Source organism: Leptonychotes weddellii, chromosome 12, assembly GCF_054177405.1.
Source record: "Leptonychotes weddellii isolate Sample4059 chromosome 12, ASM5417740v2, whole genome shotgun sequence".
Lineage (NCBI taxonomy): Eukaryota > Metazoa > Chordata > Mammalia > Carnivora > Phocidae > Leptonychotes > Leptonychotes weddellii.
In genome coordinates, this window is record NC_138380.1 from 34,451,716 (window position 1) to 34,457,680 (window position 5,965).

General features: G+C 35.9%; 1 protein-coding gene across 6 annotated transcripts in view; it reads left to right on the forward strand.

Annotated features, from left to right (window-relative positions):
- The window catches only part of IMMP2L (inner mitochondrial membrane peptidase subunit 2), a 750,329-nt gene that overhangs the window by 381,489 nt on the left and 362,875 nt on the right, over positions 1-5,965 (forward strand). The gene's annotated exons all lie outside the window — the stretch shown is intronic.

Genomic DNA, 5,965 nt, shown 5'->3' on the forward strand with positions numbered 1-5,965 from the left:
CTTCCTCCATTCTTTCTTTCTCCCCCCCCTTTTTTTTGAGAGGAAGAAATTTTTGACAAGTTTTCCCATTTTTAGGTTATCATTCATCCAGAGAAATTGTGTTTTCTCTCTGAAAATAGCAGGGTGTGCTACAAATAAGGATTTCCCAAATATTAAAAACACCTGGGGGAGACGCAGCACCTCTGACTCTCTCTCTGTAAAGTTCACCAGTGGCTATATTATTTAAGAAGAGTAGCTTGAAACTGTTTGGAGTGGCATTTGGGTTTCTGTAGATTCTACTTAATTTAGTGTATGTGCTTACTGTTCAATAGCACTTTTTTTTTTTTTTTAAGCCATGAGATTTCTTATCTGGATTGACCACATTTTTAAAATAAAGCATGTATTTTTTTTTCTCTATAATTCACAACATTGGCATATGAGGGGGTGTTTCAAAAAATAAGTATTTCCAATTATATTCATTTCTTTATAGCTGATGCAATTAATCTGACAGCCACAGATGAATGGATACATGTGTCAAGGTGTTTGTGTGGGTATTTCTCTGTGTGTGTATTTAGGAGATATGTTTTACTACTTTTGGGGAAGTATTTCAACTCTAATAAATTAAATCCTCGAGAAAATTATTTCCCTTTATTCTTAGACTTACAAATTCTGAATGTATATTTACCAGAAAAATGTGCTATACATACCACATATGTAAAACATGTATCCAGTTATCAGACACTGAAAAAAGAAACACAGGAAAGTATAGCAGTGTATATTTCTGAAAGAACACCTAGGAGTAAATAGACAGCAATTTTAAAAATGCATGTTTTACAACCTTAATTAGTATACTAGAGGAACATCTTGTTGAGAAGACTGGAACATGAGGATTAATTTATCAACAGGTCAAAAACAGGCTAAATTCATGGCTCCAAGCCCTGGTTTTGAGAGACTACCCTCTAGTGGAGTAAAAAAAAAATGACATTTTCATGTTAATAGATTTAGTTGGGCGGGGGGAAGCTTCACATCTGATTGTTCCTTAAGTGTTTATTGAAATGACATAGACCAATAGTTTTAAGTTATTATAATAATAATACCAGGAAATTTATAAAGACATTAGCTTTGTTTCTAACCACTAAATATTCCCGCTCTGTAGGTTTGTTTTTTTTTAAAGTTCTAAAGTGCTTTATTTTTTCCTTCTCTAAAAATTTATTCAAATGGTTGCTAGTCTTTTGAATAAAAATGAGTTCGAGACAAAGGTAGTTTCTTGCTTAACCTACTAACACTCACTTCAGAAAGTGTATTATAAGGCTTTATTCTTTATTAGGTATTGTGGCATTTACTCTGTAAATGTTGCTCTGTGAATGGTAGGGATTATGGTCAAGTGTTGGGGATGCTGAGATGGAGTGTGTCTACATACAGTTTAGTATACTTGTAATAATAGTAATAATCATCCTCAGTACGCTTCCCTCGATTTTACTCTCTCCAGCTTTAATTCCTTATGTATTCCATATCATTTCAACATCTGCAGGATTACATTTCCCCATATTGGAAGAATTATGATAAAATTGTGATAATTATTTGAGAAAGGAACTTTCGTTTTATATTCTTGGTTCCGTAAGAATTTCATTTTGGTTGATTGGTGTTGGCTGTATAATTGACAAATTCAGTAATCAAACCAATTATAATGCACTTCCATAATGAAAGTAAGTGGTGATAATCAGATACATGATTAAACCACTTTCTTGGTTTATAAATGAAACCAGCAATCATACCTAATATTTTAAATTTCAGTCTCTTTAAGAAATGAAAGAAAAATCCAAGTTTTAATTTAGTGAAATTTGAATATTTTTAAATGCAATCTTATGCTATATCATAGGAAATTGTTTTCACTCATTGTTTAGCTTTTCTTCGGCATATGGGGATGAGATTGCTTTTTTTTGCAATTGTCCTTTTGCTGTAGGCACATGATAAATTCAAAAGATTTCATTTTTATCAGTTTCATATCATGGAACATTAGAAGTGAGATTGTAATGTGAGAGCGAAAAATAACTCTGGCTTTGTATGAAAAGGGTGAAGAGTTTGTTCTTTGGCTGTAGTTTTCTTCTGCTGCAAGAGCATGAGCAGCTTCCTCTAGAATCAGTATATGTTCAGGTGATTGTCAATTATCAGCCGTTTACTGGAAATATGAAAGGTAGCTCTCCAAAAAGACATGTTAAAAACTTACTTAGTTATCACATCTTTATAATGAAGTGCCACATAAAAACATTAAACTGTGACTGAGTAAGGATTTCAGCGATTTTGAATTAGTACAATTGTGAATAGTCATCAAATGAGAACCATGGACTCTTTAGACTCCAATACCCTGAGTCCTAAGAGGTCAAGCAACTTGTCTAAGTGCACACAGATGGCCGGAGAGAGCAATAATGGACCCTACCATCTACAGGATAATTGATAAATCTCCACTTTTTCTTTTTTTCCCATCTCCATTTTTTCCTTTTTTTCTTTTCTTTCTCAAGTTTTTGCCTTTACAACCCACTAAAACTTCAGAGCAGTTTCACATTCCAAATATACTGTATCATGTGGATGTGGATGTCAGCTGCCTCTCAGTAAACATCTACAGGGTTTCCTGAAGGAGTATTCAGTTCTAATGAAAATGTATTGCAATGATTTTAAAACATAAATGAATCATTACAGCCCTTATTATGTTGAAAAAGTTCTGCCTTCATCATCAAATAAACGATAGGGGCACAATTAAGTATTTATTTGTTGATTTAATGGTTGAAGTTCGGGCACCTGGGTGGCTCAGTTGGTTAAGCGACTGCCTTGGGCTCAGTCCATGATCCTGGAGTCCCAGGATCAAGTCCCGCATCGGGCTCCCTGCTCGGCAGGGAGTCTGCTTCTCCCTCTGACCGTCCCCCGTCTCATGCTCTCTCTCTCTCATTCTCTCTCTCAAATAAATAAATAAAATCTTTTAAAAAGAAATGGTTGAAGTTCCTATTAATTTGTGAAGGTTTCTTGTTTCATGGAATCCTGGGCATTGCTTTCCTGTTCACTTTCGTTGGAGGAGTGGTCTGGGTAGAGGGTCATTGTAATTACCATCATCATCATCCATCCCCGTTCTCTGCTTTGTTTGGAATGTCCCTTCTACCTTCCACTCAGGCCCCTACCTGTACCTGGTCCTAAATAAGTGAGCTCAGTGCAAATGCTACTTCCCGTGTGAAGTCTTTTCTGGCCCCCTAACAAGATATGATCTCTCATTAGACCCACAATCGCAATCTTTATCCCGCCCCCCACCATTTATCACTTTTTAAAATGTATTACAATTGTTTCTATAATTTGGCCCATTTCCCTTTTTAGTTTATAGAGTCTCCTGGAAGAGGTCTATATTTTATTCATCTTTAAGCTCCATAGCTTACATAAACATAGAGAAAACAATGTTTGTTGAATACTAACTGTGTATGTTTTAAAAGTTATTGAATTTCCACAACATAAAATAGATATTTTATCCCCATTTGACAGTGTAGAAACATTGGCTCAGAGAAGTTAGGTTTCTTGCCCAGTGTACCAAAACTGTGAAATAATGGGGTAAAAATTTGAACTCAGTTCTGTCTGCCCACAGAGCCAAGGCTCTTTTACACTACAAGCCACTCAATATTCATTTGTAAAATAAATGAATGCTTGATTGATGACTGAGCCAACCAATTCAATACAGTCAGCAACAAGGGATGCTAAAAATAAAATACTATTTTTAGTATTGAATTATATATAATATAATCAATATATAAAATATATTTATATTATATTATATATAATAATATATAATTAGTATAGAATTGAAAGGAATGAATTTTTGCACTAGGCAGTGGATGCTTTTATAAAGTTATGGTTGTTCAGTGTTAGTGAAAGAATTTGCTGGCTCTGTTTGAGAAACAGAGCTCTGAAGAAAGGCAGTGTCTGGTTGGAAAGGGAGTTGGTATGCTCAGAAAGCTAAATAACTATGCATGGGCCCCTGATGAGGAGGGGCTGACATTGTACCGAGAAGATCTTCAGTGACATGGTCCTTTGTAGTCTAATTCTGATAGCACATTAGCTCTTAATTAAGTTAGAAGCATGATGTAAGGGGAGTGGCATTGGCTGTTTGTTAGAATGTTGAACAAAAGCACGTTGGATCAGAGAGTTCTCATTTTTTTTTTTTTTCAAAAGTTAGAAAGTAGAATTGGAAACAAAAATGATCCCCATTCAACTATGGCTCTTATTTTTTATTATGACTTTCTTCTTATGGTAAAGTATATAATGTAACATTAACCATTTTAACAGTTTTTTTTTTAAAGATTTTATTTATTTATTTGAGAGAGAGAATGAGAGACAGAGCACGAGAGGGAAGAGGGTCAGAGGGAGAAGCAGACCCCCTGCTGAGCAGGGAGCCCGATGCAGGACTCGATCCCGGGACTCCAGGATCATGACCTGAGCCGAAGGCAGTCGCTTAACCAACTGAGCCACCCAGGCGCCCCCATTTTAACAGTTTTTAAGCTCGTGGTTCAGGGACACAAGTACATTCACATGGTTGTACAACCACAGTATGGCTTTTTGTGAACATTTAGAATCAGAGATCCACAGAATATCAGAACTGGAGAAGAAGGAGATCTTTATGTGCTAAAATATGCAAATTCGACTATCAGAATTTAGCAAACATAAGAAGAAACAAAGATTGATGGGGGCGGGGTTGTAAGAGAGAAAAATAAACAAAACAGGCATGTCCTCCCTCTGTGACAAGTGTGATAAGTAGAAATGTGCTGCTCCCGCAGGGACCCTGTTCCCGTTCTCCTCTCCCAGGATGGCATCTCTCCATGCCTAGGCTGATCAGGGAGTTAAGATTTATATTTTGCTGTAACCCAGCATATAGGTCTTATTTTTTAATGAGGGATAGAACTCCACTTGAAGAACAAAAGTAGTTTTATCACTCAAGGAAAGTCACCACCAGGAATGAGAAAGATGTCAGAAATCAAGGAGATAAATCTCTGTATCTTCTTCAGACTTCTTTCTCCCTCTCTTTCCTTCTTTGCTCTGTAGATCCAACCTGGGTCTTGTCTTGGCTTCTCTCTTTAATCTTTTCTTTCGGAGGATTGAATATTACTTCTTCTCTAGCCATGTAAACAATTAGTGAAATAAAACAGTGAAAATCATTTTTTTTTTAAATATAGCAGGTAGGTAAATAGATAGGCAGACAGTTTGTAAGTCACATGGAAATAACTGAAAAGAACAGAAATAACTGAAAAGAAATACATCAAAAAAGGAAATAAACCCCTAGCAGTAGTTATCTTTGATAAGATAATAGGTGGTTTTATTTTTTTTATTTCTCAAATGTTCCACAGTAAGTACATAGTATTTTTATAATCAGAAATAATAGCTATTACTTAAAACATAAGATATGAATTTCTTTTGAGGTAGAACTTTACTCTTCAACTGAAGCTGACTTGTTTGGTAAAATCTCGGACCTTTTTAACTTAGCATTCAGTTCTTCCACAACATAATAATTAAGATAGCGGCAGTAATAGTAGACAACATTTATTGAGCACTCCTTTTGTGCCAGGTGGTTTGTTAGGAGTTTTTCTTGAATTGTCTCATTCAGTGCTCCCTATTAAAGTACTAGCTCTTAGTTTCATTTTGCACATCAGAAAACTGAGGACTGAGTGTGCAAAAACTCATGGAGTTGCTCATTGGTAGAGTCAGCAATCAAACCAAAGCATTTCTGACTCCAAGGCTGAAACTCACAGCTCCTCTGCTCCATCAGCTGATATGTTTCCATACATACCACTGGCGATTCTCTCTCTCCCTAACTCCAGTGCATCCCCTTCCTCAGCACAGCACAGGGCTGATCATTTCCGGAATGTATCTTGTACATTGCATTCTTAGCTCTCTGTTTTTTCTGTGAACGGGCCAGTTCTATAAGGCTTCTGCTCCAAGATCTCATCCTTTTTTTTTT